Source organism: Stegostoma tigrinum, chromosome 25 (assembly GCF_030684315.1).
Source record: "Stegostoma tigrinum isolate sSteTig4 chromosome 25, sSteTig4.hap1, whole genome shotgun sequence".
Taxonomy (NCBI): domain Eukaryota; kingdom Metazoa; phylum Chordata; class Chondrichthyes; order Orectolobiformes; family Stegostomatidae; genus Stegostoma; species Stegostoma tigrinum.
Genome location: NC_081378.1, coordinates 10473661 through 10488309, shown reverse-complemented (window position 1 = coordinate 10488309; position 14649 = coordinate 10473661). Strand labels below are relative to the sequence as shown.

General features: G+C 43.1%; 1 protein-coding gene across 27 annotated transcripts in view; it reads right to left on the bottom strand.

The window, feature by feature from the left end:
• The window catches only part of celf2 (cugbp, Elav-like family member 2), a 910164-nt gene that overhangs the window by 314324 nt on the left and 581191 nt on the right, over window positions 1-14649 (bottom strand). The gene's annotated exons all lie outside the window — the stretch shown is intronic.

The following is a 14649-nucleotide window of genomic DNA, read 5'->3' as shown; positions in this document are numbered from 1 at the left end:
GGCTGGTAGCCCCTAACCCAATGGCAGGTCAAAAAGGGTTCGATTTTTCTATAAAGTTGGAGGTTTAAAAACAAGAAGCAACAGGTAGACCTCATGGCACTCCCTGATGGAGCCTCATGAGATTCCAGTCATTCTCATAGATTACATTTTCCAACAGGTCCCACAATCACAGGGATATTTCGAAGATAATGTTCACTGTTTAAGTCTATTTCTGAAACATCCTGGACATACCACTGTGTCATCGGCACGGATTACAGGGAGGCTTTTGGGTTTGGGCTTCAGCATGATTTCTTACAGAAACAGGCAGCTGTGGTCAGCCTTGGAACAGCTTTAAAATGCCGAGAGCGAGAGCGAGAGATGGGGTTGGGGGAGAAGAGAGAGAGAAGGGGGAAAAAGATAGAGAGAACTGGGGAGAAGAGATGGGGGTGCTGGGGAGAGGGAGAGGTGGTGGAGTGAGGGGGGGGGGGGGGGGAAGAGCACAAGAGCGAGGGAGGCGGAGGGAGGGAGGGGGCGAGTCTGCCAGGAGCTGTAAAACTGCTGGAAACAGCCACAGTGGACTAGGAGGAGTCATGGCATTTCCATTTTGAAGGCACTAAGCAAGAATTCACTCAGGCCTAAGCTTGAACTGGGGAACCCAAGTCATGAGATGTTGCAGGAGAGTCGAGGATTCTCCCGGCAAGATTCTAGTGGGAGGTATTGCAGAAATCTTGTACTTTGGGGAATACTAAGGAGAGGCTGATAGGCTGGGATTTTAACCACTGGAGCGTAGGAGGTTGAGGGTTGACTTTATAGAGGTTTGTAAAAGCATGAGTAGTACAGATAAGGTGATTGGCATGTGTCTTTTCCCTAAAGTGGGGGATTTCAAGACAAGGGGGCATATTTTTAAGATGAGGGGAGAAAGATTATAAAATAAACGAGGGCAACGTTCTTGCTTGGAGAGTGGTTTGCATGTGAAATGAACTACTTCCTCTGGCAGTGGATGTGGGTACAGTTAAAAATGTTTAAAAGACATTTGGATAAATGCATGAATAAGAAATGTTTGGACAGATATGGGCCAAGCTCTCACAGGTGGGACTAGTTTAGTTTGGGATTATGGTCAGCATGGACTGGTTAGACCGAAGAGTCTGTTTCTGCGCTGTATGACTCTGCGACTCTCTACTAGGAACTGAGGAGGATCAAAATGAGTTCCTGAGAGCTGTGGAACTTCTTGGTTTGGTTCTTTGGAAAGGGAATCCTCAAGACCCTATAAAGTTCTGGGGAACATATGTGAGAGTTAAAATCGAATGGGCAGTGTACTGATAAGACTTCTGGGTTTGAGGTAGAAGTGTTTATGACGCACAGCATTAAGTGGGGAAAAATTTGGTTTAAAAAGAATTAATTTCTTTTTTGTTTAAAAGGTAGAAGCTTGCAACATAATTCCCTGTTAATAAGTGGGAGTTTGAATCTCTTCCTAAAGTTTCTGGTCTCTATTGAGATGGTAATACTTGCCAACTTCTGAGCAACACAATTTATTTATCCTTCCATCTTCCAACTTCTGAGCAACACAATTTATTTATCCTTCCATCTTCCAACTTCGTCTGCTTTTGTTTCCTTACAGCTGATTCTTTTTGTGGTCTGTGACATTTCTTTATCCAACTCTTTATCTGTGCTAAATGCTCGCTTTAATTTTTTGATTCATGTTCTCTTGTTAAACTCCAAGTTACTCCAGCATGTTAAAGAAACCAACAGTTTAGCCAAGGTGAAACAAAAAAACCGGCACAGTGCCACTCACAAAATGGCAAATGACTTTTAAAAGGAGCCATGGGTCCAAGTGTGGTCTCTCTGAGGCTTCTCAAACTTGCAGTTTTTGTCAGGAAGTTGTATTTCTCAGCTTCAAGGCCACAACAGTGTGTCCCGATCGCTGGACATTTGGGGATTCTGTTTGTAATTTTGCAGAGACAGAAGGTGGACTGTGCCCTTTAAAAAAAAAGACATCAACCAAAAACAAACACTTTTCCAGTTAATGATGCAAGAACTCATTCTCAGCATCTAAATGTGCAGGTCTCGCCTGCGTAATGACTGAAACCAAGGTGGGAATGATTTATACCTCCCATCAAATAGTGCTGACTGCTTGGCACACATGCCTGCAACATCTGCTGCACACAAATAATGCCAACTGACTATGGAGGAAGGGTGAAAAGATTGCCAATATCCACTCAGGATACATAGTTCCAAGCCATCTAAATTTGATCTAGTCCTCTGCCTGGAGAAACTGTTCTGACCTTTATTGAGTGGCACAGATCAGAGGCCGGTTCCTGGGCCACTATTTTCACCTCGGCAGAAAATCTTTGCTCAGCACCTACCACTACCTCCAATGGCCACAAAACGAGACATTTATTCGCTTACCAAAATTCCCCGAGAGGCCTCGGAGAAATCCGTCCCACAGAATAGATGACTGGAAGCGCAATGTATTCCAAACCCAGCACAGTTGTGTAGTTTGCATGTAGAGCCTACAGCTGCAACTACTACACTGTACGGTTTGATTCACTGCTGACAAAAGTTCTATGGTTAGTGAAGGTCTGGGCTAGACGTGTCCCAATTTCCTGTGATTATTTGGCAAAACCTAAGGAGAACTCAACTCAAATCCTTTTACTCTCAGCTGTTTCCACAGAATTCAGAATTTTACTTGGATGTGCAATGTTGGGTTTCCTCCTTGGAGCAGACTTACATGACACTTCACTCATCTTATTTCACAATTACTTGTTGCATGTTAACAATGAAGCACATGATACACTTGCGTGAATCCAACCAAGAAATCCCAAAGATAATTGTGAACATATGAAGCAAGGGATGGTGTGTCAAAGTACTGGACTGTTATAAAAACCAACTTGTGTCTTTCTAAGGAAGGAAATGTGACAGTGCCACCCGGTCTGAGTTACACATAGCTTCAGACCCACATCAATGTGATTGATTCTTAACTGCCCTCTGAAATGGCCTGGCGAGCAATGGTCATTTCAGAGGGACAAGGATGGGCAACAGATGCTGTCTCTGGCAGGCACGTTCATGTTTTTGTGAATTAACACAAATAAACAGAGGCTTTGGCTGAGCGGGTATTTGTCAGGCCACTCATGAACAACATGAGGAAACACTTCTTCAAGGAGAGTGGAATTGTGAAACTCTCATCCACAGCAGCCAGCAGAATCCTTGAGGCTAAGGTTGATGAGCGTTGTATCATTAAGGGTACCCGGGGCTGCCTGTAAACGCCTCATTTCCTGACTAGAATAGAGATGATCGCTTTACTTTCCTATCAATAGGATATAGAAATGGCACTGCTGTACACAGACTGGGAAAGATGTACTGCACAAACTGCATTTCTTACAATTCACAGAAACTCCTTTTAAACAAACACTCGAAACAGACTTTGCTTTAGAGTTTGTTTCGCTTGCTAGAAAATGCACTGTTTGGCTGATGGTAAATCCAGCCTTGCAGACACTCACTGACTCACACAGTCATGTGAACAGATAATCCGATGCAAGCCAATGAAGTAATGGTACAGATCAGCCAAGCACTGTTTAAACGTAGCACAGGTTCAAAGTGCTGAATGAGGTATTCTTGCACGTGTAATTCTGAAGGTTACAAGCAATATTCCCCTACTTGTATTTTGCCGATCACCTATTCTTTGATTCTACTGTTAATATCTGTACGTATAATGTCCATTGCATAGTTCACTGTAAAAAAAGAACCACGGAAAGGTGGCAATGAAGAGATCAGCGAGTAGAATTTCTGCTGCAGTTGTTCCTTTTGGTGCAGACCAGGTGGATACCCTGGGTAAATGTGGCGTCAGTTCTTCAGCAGTTGTGCTCTCACCTTAAGAATCTGAAAACTGTGGGTTCCAGCCCCACTCCAAAGCCTTGAGCTCATAATCCAGGTAGAAGTGCAATGCCCACTAAGGCTCTGCCAAATTGCGGTCTAATGAGAACATGTCTCCAGATTGAGGACCTTTTTTTGGCTGCATTTACCCTATTTGAGATTTGAAGACAATAGCAGTTATCCTAGTCCAAGGTGGAGTGAGTGACGGAATCCCTGACTCTCGCTCAGCAACTTGGCAGTGTTAGTTTCTTTGTCCAGTTGGTGTATTATAGGACACAGAAACAGGCGTAGGCCATTCAGCTCCTCAAGCCTGTCCTGCCATTCAATGCAATCATGGCTGATCTGTGGCCTAATCCAAGTACATGCCTTTGGCCATATCTCTTAATACATTAACAAAAATTATTGATACACACAGATTTATAATTAACCACTGATCCAGCATCCACTGCTGCTTGTGGAAGAGAGTTCCAAATCTCTACCACCCTTGTTGTGTAGAAATACTTCCTAACATCTCTCTTGAAAGATTTGGCCCCAATTTCTAGACTATGCTCCCAAGTTCTAATATCCAGTTCTGATGAAGAGTCACCTGGATTGGAAATGTTAGCTTGCTGTCTCTCCACACTTGCTGCCTGGCCCAACGTGATTTCCAGCTTTCTTGTCTTCAGTGCAGGTTCCAGCATCTGCAGTAATTTACTCCAACAATGTTGCATTCTTAGGATTGGCCCACGCACCTCAAACCAGAAGACGTAAATAGATTTGAACACAATGATTGTATTCGCCACAGCGAATGTTAAACAAATGATGCTATGTGGGAATCACAAGGGCAAATCTGAATGAAAATTTTGGGGTCCTAGACCTTCATTATACAAAGCTCCACATGAGAGCAGACCATGCTAAAGTGGGGCTCCTGTGTAGGTCTGAAAGAGTTGCTGCACTATTGGAGGTCCTGCTTGTTAGAAACAGAGACATTAAACCACACAGATGGATGGAAAAGATCCTGTAATACTGAGTGAAGAACAGGGCGTTCTCCTTGTCCAACATTTATCCCTCAACCAACAACACCCAGACAGACCATCTACTCATCATCATGTTGCTGATAGTGCGAGTGTGCAGAGTTTGTAAATTTAATGCTGCATTTCCTGCACTGGAAGGTTACAGATTATGACATTAAAGAAGTGCACAACTGACCATGAAGCACTTTGACAATGTCTTGAGGGCATGAGGGATGCTTTGGAAGTGGGAGTTGTTTCTCATCTCATTCCTTTGAACTGTCTGCCATAGTTATCCCAGGAGATTATGGATCGCGAGCCTTCCACTCCTAAAACCAAATCCCCTACCCTGCCACAATCACAAAATTTCTACCTGTGAGATCACAGCAACTTTCAAACCTGAGAAAGCCTTGGGATTTGGGTTCTGTCAGCTGCAAAGTGAGAAGTGGCCTTATTAAGACAAAGTTCAGTGAGCTGGTACATTCAGTCTGTACATTTGTTTGACTGGAGGGTGGAGGTGGCGAAGAAACAGACAACATTACCATGGAGAGTTAGGGTCTGCTGTATGTCCCATATATTATAGGAGTTGGCTTGCAGTTCAGTTGATGGTTTTAAGACACAAGGTGGCCTTGCCAAATGGCTGAGGTATAGTGTGCCTAACAGTAATTTAAAAATTATTCGAGACCTACTCCAATTAGGAGGCAATTTACTTTTCTCATGCACAGTCAAAATGAATAACGTTAGGCAAATTGAAATTAAATATTCCCGTTATGTCTTTTAACATGCCAGAGAACAATGTCCTGCTAAAACTGTTGCAGTATTTCAAGACTAGTTACGCACAATTAAAGTTTATCCCAACTCATTTACTGGTAGACTTGTGTTTTGAAACCACAATGGAAAATAAAATTGTAAAATAATAATCAGTCCAACCAGTCTTGGCCAAAATCAGCTCTCATTACTTCCAGACATCAGGAGATAACCCAGCTATGTTAGAACTCCTCAGATTTTCTCCACCTCTTTCTAACAACACAGACTGCAAAATAGTTACAATTAAAGGGACAAAAAAACATATTTATATAGTGCCTTTCACTGTCACAGTGTATCTGCGCGTGTCAATGAAGTAACAAACAGTGCAATTTGTGTACAGCAAGATTCCACGAAAAAACGTCCTCTTTCTTTGAAGTGAAGCTGGTTGTGGGGCAAACTCTGGTCAGTGTACTGGAGAGAAGTCCTCTGCTCCTCCTTGATGCATCACAGGGTTCTTTTTTGGGAGTTTGCTTTGCGCATAGTAACAGAGAAAATAGCAGCATGAGTAACCTTTTCAACCCAGTTCGAGGAATCAGCTGCAGTATATTCTGCGCTCTAACAGTGACAATTTAACAAAAGTTGGCTGTCAACATTTTGGGAGATCCTGAAGCTGCGTTGCCAAGTAAGCGTTAGCTTGATCTTTCCTTGGTATGTGCCCTGCTGGTCTGCAATTACCTGCCCATCAACTCATAACATCCTGGCCAAGAATGCGCCATTTTGAGCTGTGCATGTCCCATACGCGCCAGGTACAGTTGTTTCAGAAATTCTAAGCGGATACCTCTTCCGGACTAGGTGTGCTGAATGCCCTCCTTTCGTGCAGCATTCTTACTGGCAAAGGATAAACAGTTTCGGAATATACTCACGGAGTTTATAACAATAAAGGGTAATCTCATTCAAAAGTACTTAAGGGGTTTGACAGGGTAAACGCTGACAGGATGTTTCCCCTCATGGGAGAGGCTAGGACCTGAGGGCATAGTCTCAGAATAAAGGGGTGCCATTGTAAGACTGAAATGAGGAGGAATTTATTCCCTCAGGTTGAACATCTTTGGAACTCCTTGCCACTGAGATCTGTAGGGGCAGAATCCTTGTATTTATTTAAGGATGAGATAGATTATTGATCAGTAAGGGAATCAGGGGTTACAGTGAAAGTGCAGGAAGGTGGAAGTGAGGGGTGTTGAATCATGCATGATTGTATTGAATGGTGGAGCAGGCTAAAGGGGCTGAATGGCCTTCTCCTGTTCCCATTTCTCATGGTTATTCCTGCTGAGGCCAAATACAAATTCCCTCTACTTTCTATCCACTACCCATTTGTACAAACGCTATCCTGTTTAAACATGCGGAAACTATGATCTCAATTTGCATGAAAAGGAACTGAGGCAGAAGTAACAGTCACACTACTGTGTGCATGAGAGGATAATTCAGATGCAATTTACCATAGATCAAAGTGCAGTGAATAGCAGGAATGCAACTGCCTCTCTCAGCTGGTGGAATTGCATCAATTGGGACGGGGCAAATGTTGTTCTATGGCTGGGAATTCCCTCCAAGTTATTCCTGCAACAACAGTCTAACTCTGCCAAATGTGTGGTGGAAAACACACTAAATGGAGATTTTTGTCATGCATGAGGTAAAGAGACAGTGCCAGAGTAGAAGCAACTCCCACAATCCTGCTACCGGGCTGAGGACCCTTGTTTGAGATTGGGCCTTTGCAGTGAACAACCAGAGGTGTAGAATACAGAGCAAGGTGCGCTCATCTGAAGCACCTAGAACAAACAGCTTCACGTGCTGAATGGAAAGGGAAGGGTGCTCACTGCACAGAACCTGTTGTCTCTCTGTAGGAGCATTAAACTCATCCATTATAAGAATCCCTTTTGACCAACTTCTATAGATTGCCAAGCCCAGTGTCTGTACTTCCTGCTTCCTCTGACAATATAACCTGCCATTGTGGTCTCAAAGACAGCTCAGCGCAACTTCCTCAAGGGGAAATAGGGATGGTCATTAACTACAGGCCTCGTCTGGGACACCCACATCCCAAGAATGAAAAGAACTTAAATACTGACAAAGGTAAAAATGACTGCGAGTGAACTTCTATACCCGTGGACCTAACTGGGCTTCTGATTCACAAGCAGCTGGACTTTAAAATTCTTACGCTTCTATTGTGTTCATGACTTCATCTCTCCTTATCTCTGTTAACATCTCTATTAACGATAGGCCAGTATTATTCAAAGGGCATTAAAAGCAGCATCACAAATGGCATACATGTAGATCACAGCAGGTCAGGCAGCATCCACAGAGAGGGAGAGGGAGGGAGAGAGAGAGAGAGAGAGAGAGAGAGAGAGAGAGAGAGAGAGAGAGAGAGAGAGAGAGAGAGAGAGAGAGAGAGAGAGCAAGCTAACATTTCTAGAGGACTCTCCATCAGAGCTGATGGGAAGCATGGAGGGGGCAGCCTTTTGTGCAGTAGTGGGGAAGGAGGTGCTGATGGAGTCCTGCAGGAGAGAGGCTGTTGATAGTTCAGATTAAGTGATCAGAATGTGAAATTGACAGAACAATGGCGTGTCTAACTGCCAGGTTGGACAGAACAGATAGTCCCATCTATGGTTAGGGGCAGGAGCAACAGGGTAATAGAGAATGCACTTATTCTGCACTGTCAGCAGCATCTCTCCCCCCCCAGTAGTCCATCCCCACTATTGCATAAATACTGCTCCATCCACACATCACATCAGCTCTGACGAAGAGTCATCTGGACTCAAAGCAATGACTTGCTTTCTCTTCATGGATGCTGCCTGACCCGCTGCGATCTCCAACATTTGGTTTCAGCACAGATTCCTACACCTGCACTAGTTTGCTCAAACAAAGGGTAATTTTGTTTTCTGTAATCAAGAGGCGTGGAATGTAAACGTTGCAGTGCCTTGGTGAATCCAGGCACAGACTGAACTCCGTATGCACATTACAGGAAAGATGTCAAAGTTAAACAGTGGGTTCAGTGTAGATTCACTGGGATACTTGAGGAATTAAAGATACAAAACCAAAACAAACACTGGGGAAATTGCTCTCTAGTTTGTTAGAACAGGGAGCAAGTCCAGGGGATGGTTTGGCAGAAGTTGTTTAAAATTCTGAAGGCATACGAACAAATGTAAACTGGCCATTTCCAGTGTTTTAAGCATTTGGAATGAGAGGTTATATAAGGACAGAGAGCAAGGAAATCATCCAACACAAGATTTCACAGCTAAGAAGGTGTTACTGGAGTTAACATTTAATGCTAAAGGGGTTTTTGAAGACATTTAGAAACAGGGTGAACACACACAGTTAGCAGTACTATACTGTCAAGGATAAACATCAACATTGGCTCATTAAGCCGAGTGTTTCCATGCTTTAGATAATTTAAAACCTATTTTTCATCATTTTTCAGAGATGTTATGGCACACCTCTGGAGCAGTTGTACTTCAACCTTGACCTCCAGTCGTCCAGAGGTAGGGACACTATCACTGTGCTAGAAATGCCCTCTAGATGATTCTTTATTTTAAATGCACGCTATCATTTCCAGTGGGAAATCACAGAAATGACTACAGTGACCTGTATCAGAGGATCATGATACATTTTTCAAGCCACCAATCCAGAAATTTCCTGATAGCAGACTATAAACTTTCAGAAACCATATGCCTCACTCTTATAAACTGAGTCTTTAACAAGTTTAAATATTCTGCTCTAACAGTTGGTCAGGTGGTTACTGAGATAATGGGAACTGCAGATGCTGGAAAATCCAAGATAACAAAGTGTGAAGCTGGATGAACACAGCAGGCCAAGCAGCATCTCAGGAGCACAAAAGCTGACGTTTCAGCCCTGGACCCTTCAACCTCTCTGACGAAGGGTCGAGGCCCGAAACGTCAGCTTTTGTGCTCCTGAGATGCGGCTTGGCCTGCTGTGTTCATCCAGCTTCATACTTTGTTATTAAGTTGGTTACTGAACTGGGTCTGTCATGAAGACGAGAGTATAATGGTGCCAGGGTGTTTTTCAGATTGAAGATCTGTGGCCAGTGGTGTTCTGAAATGATCAGTGCGGGATCCCTGTTGTTTGTAATTTACAAAAATGATATGTAGAAGAATGTAGGTGATCTGATTAGTAAGTTTGCAGATGACCTAACGATTGGGGAGCTGCAGACTGTGAGGAGGATTGCCAGAGGATACAGCAGGATGTAAACAGACTGGAGACTTGGGTGGAATAATGGCATAAGGAGTTTAATCTGGACAAATGTGAAGTGATGTATTTTGAAACATCTAACACAGGAGGGAAGTGAACAGTAGACGGCAGAACCTTAGAAACATCAACATTCAGAGGGATTCTCGGTGTACAGGTCCATAATTCCCTGAAAGTGGCAACACAAGTGAGTAAGGTGATCAAGAAGGCATATGAAACGCTTGCCTTTATTTATCGGGAAACAGAGTATACAAGTTGGCAAGTCTTGTTGCAGCTGTACTGATCTTTAGTTAGGCAACATTTGGAAAATTCTGTGCAGGTCTGGTTGCCACACTACCAGAAGGATATGGAAGCTCTGGAACAGAAACGGTTTACCAGGATGTTGCCTGTTTTGGAGAGTATTGGTCATGAGGAGAGATTGGACAAACTTGGTTTGTTTTCACTTGAATGTTGAAAGATGATAGAAGCTTACAAAATTGTGAGAGGCACGTATAGTTGGAGTCTTTTTCCCTTGGTAGAAATGTCAATTACTACAGGACATAGGTTTAAAGATAAAAGAGGGTAAATTTAAAGGAGATGTGGTGGGGGGGGGGGGGGGGGGAGGGAGGGGGGGGGGCAAGTTTTTTTTTTAAAAACAGCAAGTTGGTAAGTTACTGGAATGTCCTGCCAAATGAGATGCTCAAGGCAGGTACAGTTTCAACATTTACGAGGCATCCTTATGGATATATGAAAAGACAGGGAATACAGGGATTCAGACTGCCTACAGACAAAATGTTTCTAGTTTAAAAAGGCATCATGTGTCAACACAGTCTTGGTGGGCCAAAGGGCCTGTTCCTGTGCTGCTCTTCTTGTTTGTTTAATAATGCTATATTCTGAATAGAAACTCTTTGTGGACTACTCACTGAGGATGATATCATGAGTGAAAGATCCACTGAAATGGGAAATCAACAGGAACTGAACAATGAGTAGTAAAATTCAATGCACTCCTCAGTTCCTGGGGGGAATTACATCTAGATTTAGATTTCTATCCCCAGTGTGAAATCTTGGACAGGGTTCATTATAAACAAAATGACCTGGTTTAATTTTCATTCACGCAACAGAGACATTTTAGTGACTCGTAGAGATGTTTTAAGTGTTGGCATTTACTGTGAAATGCAACAGAATATGTTTTTTTTTAATCTGTTGCTCTCACCAGCCATACAGTTCACTGTAACATGAGCAATGTACAAATGTGCTGTGTCAACCAGTGAGATGGGTAGACCATGTGCTGTCTCTCCAATTGTGAAATGATAATCACCCTAGAAATTAGAAATATGCAAATAGAAGTTTTCTTCCACTGATCAACATTTCCAGATGGGAAGTTATGTTGAAATAATCCACATTACTACTGACGATCAAGCTAAACCTTGGAATATAGAATATTCCTCCTCCTTTATGGCTCCACAATTGAACTCCAAGTTAAAATAATCTGATTTAACAGCCCCCATTTGATCTGGGTGACCTCCTAGCCATAGTGCAATCACTCATGAATTATATTCTCATACAATTTAGTGAGCCTCAGCAACAGTTCTAACTGGTTGGTTAGTAACCCAAATGGTCTTTAATGTACAATTTTAAATGAGCTTCTGGCTACATGCATCGTGAGCACAGCTGTATGAAGGATCAGGCTATACTGGTTACACACGTAAGTGATAAACTCCAGGTTCAGAGAGGGTACAGGTTATAAATAACTCCCATCGGGTGACTGAATGTCAGGATCCGAGGGGTCCAGAGATTTAAGAATGTGCAACTTGTAGACAAAAAAAAGTCTCCTCCATTTTCAGAATTTGTCTTTTGCTTATAGCTGCATTTGAAAGTGAGATGATTGGATCTCACACACCTTTAAACAGGGGGAGAACAAGATTCTGTCCTGAAATTCTTTTGACCGAAAAAGACACTAGATTATGAAAAGTCATCTGATTCTCAATAAAACAAAAGGTGATTGTTGTTTTCAGTTGTAGTTTTGATTGATTTTCATTGCATTTGCTACACAAGTGAATGGCTCTACAGAGATCTTTCTTTTGTATAATGGCCTGCACAGTGAGTATAGTCATCTTCCTGACTGTTTAATGGGTCATAGCTAAAGGCAAGCCTGCACAATCTCAAAAGTATATCCACATAGTCCAGCTGATGTAATTGGGCAAAACCGGGACCGAACCCTGGGTAAAGCTGTCCTCTAGCCTGACCTGTTAAGGTCAACTGAAGTACCACCATGTGACTCATGACTGAAAGGAGCAAAATGAGCACAAATCAGAAAAAGAACAGGTTTTTAATCTTTCACAGGATATGGGTGTTGCTAGCTAGTGATGTGGGCAATGGTGAGAAATGCGGAAGAATCACATGAGAAGTCTAGCACAGTCTATCTCAATGTCAGGAACAACTCACTGCATCCTTTACCCAAGTTTGGGTACAGAGATGATTTTCTTGCCAGGCAGTGATGAGCTGCCTATTAAGGGGCGTAGTTATTGCTTCTTAATTACCTTGTTACCTGTGGATCTCACCTCATTAATATGTGGCTTCCTATCATCCCACCTTCCACGAGCAAACAGACGGTTTCTGAATGTGGCTGTTGCTTGCTCTGTTAGCACTTTGAAACGACCCAGATTTTTGCAGCATCCCTGACTTGTGTTTTTGTAACTTGCTACTCAGCCTGAGGAATCAGGCTCACAATTGTAAAAAGTGTTATCTTACTATTTAGCACAGGCACAAAGCCAGCAATATCATCATGGCATCCCATGGGCAAGTCAAGTGCGATAAGCCTTCAGTCAGGGGGTCCCAGCACAGTCAGTTAAGCGCAGTGTCTGATACCAATCCTGGACATGTTCAGGCAGGGAGGAGTTCCGAGTGGGTAAAGACCCACTACAGAGGGCATCAACAGGTAGCTGGCGTGTGACAGCACTTGAGAGAAGATGCTACAGGCAAGGACGAGATTGCTGGAGCTTAAGCCTTGGTGGGAGGTGGTTGCAGTAGCAGAGTGATTGTGAGTTATCGGAGACAAGATGGTGGCACCTAAACTGGCAGAGTGGTGAAGGTCATTGAACTTCTTCCCACATTGTAGTGCCGTGACTGCACTGACAATGATAGTAACCTTGGAACCAGGCTGTCAGGGTCTGGTGTTGTGGTGTGCACTGCCAATCCTGGGGGGGACAGGAGGCCCTGTGTCTGCATCACCCTGTGCAGTGCATCCACCGGGTCTCTGTCTGCAAAGACAAATGCTAGTGCCTACCATGTTCAGGGCAAACGTCAGGGATCACACAGACAGGACACATCTGGGCACAGAACTACCTTTAGTAGCCAGTTGTTCCATGTACAGGAAGTGGCAGAATGGAGCTAGCCTTGCCTGTGAGGGGCGTTAGGGTGGAGTAGTTAGTTACTACGGGGGCTTTGGTAAGATAGGGCGAGTGGTCTCAAGACCCCCCGATGGAAAAACCCTGCTTGAAACATGACAAAACTATGATTTAGCCAACACAAAGTAAGATTCAGCCCAATGTCCCTGCTATGATTGTCAGGTTGTAGTGGCCAGTGCAGAGACAGAGAGGTTTTCTTGCCCATTCTCCATACTGCTGATGGGATAGCCCCAGAAAAGAAAAGAATGAAATGCTGCTTCAATGCACTATCCCGAGGTTTTGTGCCTCTTCTACCACTGATGTGACCGATGAGCACGACCACAGTGGTGAAAATTTCAGCCCACCCCTAGTGCCACATGGTCAACAGTGTGAAATCACACAGAGGAAAATCTGCTTCTCCAGTATGTTAACAAGTTCAGAGAGCAGAAAGCAGAAGGCTCAGTTGTGCTCAGGTCTCATCAGATAGTGGAATTGTAACTTAAATCCTGAAGGCCTGGAACATTTCAAATGCAGTCCAAGTTACAAGATCATAAAGATCATTCTTCTTCTGATATCTTGAGGCACAGTAAGATAAAACACTGATTTAACAGGAACACCTGGAAACAACAGTGCAAAATTTTTAGCTTAGACATTGCTGTGGATCAATGGGGTCATTAACATTTCCTGTAGACATCACTGCAACACTAGTTTCACTTCAAGTAAAAAAAAATCTATTCCAATCTGGATCGTAAAGAAGTGACAGCCTCTAGTTGACTTAAAAAAAACTTTCCTTCAGTAAGACCTTACTCAATGAAACGCAGTAGCCTTATTTTTAATGTAATATCAGGGTGACAGTCTCTGCACAGTGCCCCAGCGGCCATTCATATGACCAGGACATCTCCTGAAGGCCTGGACAACTGAGATCATTGAAGTATTCAATGTGACAGCACAAAAAGACAATTTTATCCCTCAAGTTCACAGCAGCGGGAGCAAATTACTGCAGATGCTAGAATCTGTACTGAAAACAAAAGGTACTGGAAATCACTGCAGGTGAGACAACATCAATGGGAAGAGAGCAAGCTAACATTTCAAATTCACGTAACTCTTTGTCAGAGTTCCAGTAGTTCACACCAGTATTTTGTTGCATATGAATTACCAAAATCTAATCCCATTCTCCTGACCATTCCATGTTACTATTAAAACAACTTTACTATTTCTTTTAAAAGTTTATGGATTGTTTTGTGTGAACAACCTTATTTTCTAACCATCTTCTGGACAGTGTATTTGTACGCACTTCTTTAATGGTTTTCAGGATGACCTTAACTCTTCCATTTGGTTTTCCCTCAACAAACATAAATATAAGAATGTAAGAACTAGGAACGGGAGTACGTAATTTTGCTGCTGAATCTTGCTGTGCCATTTCATGTGAACATAGTTGATCTCATCTC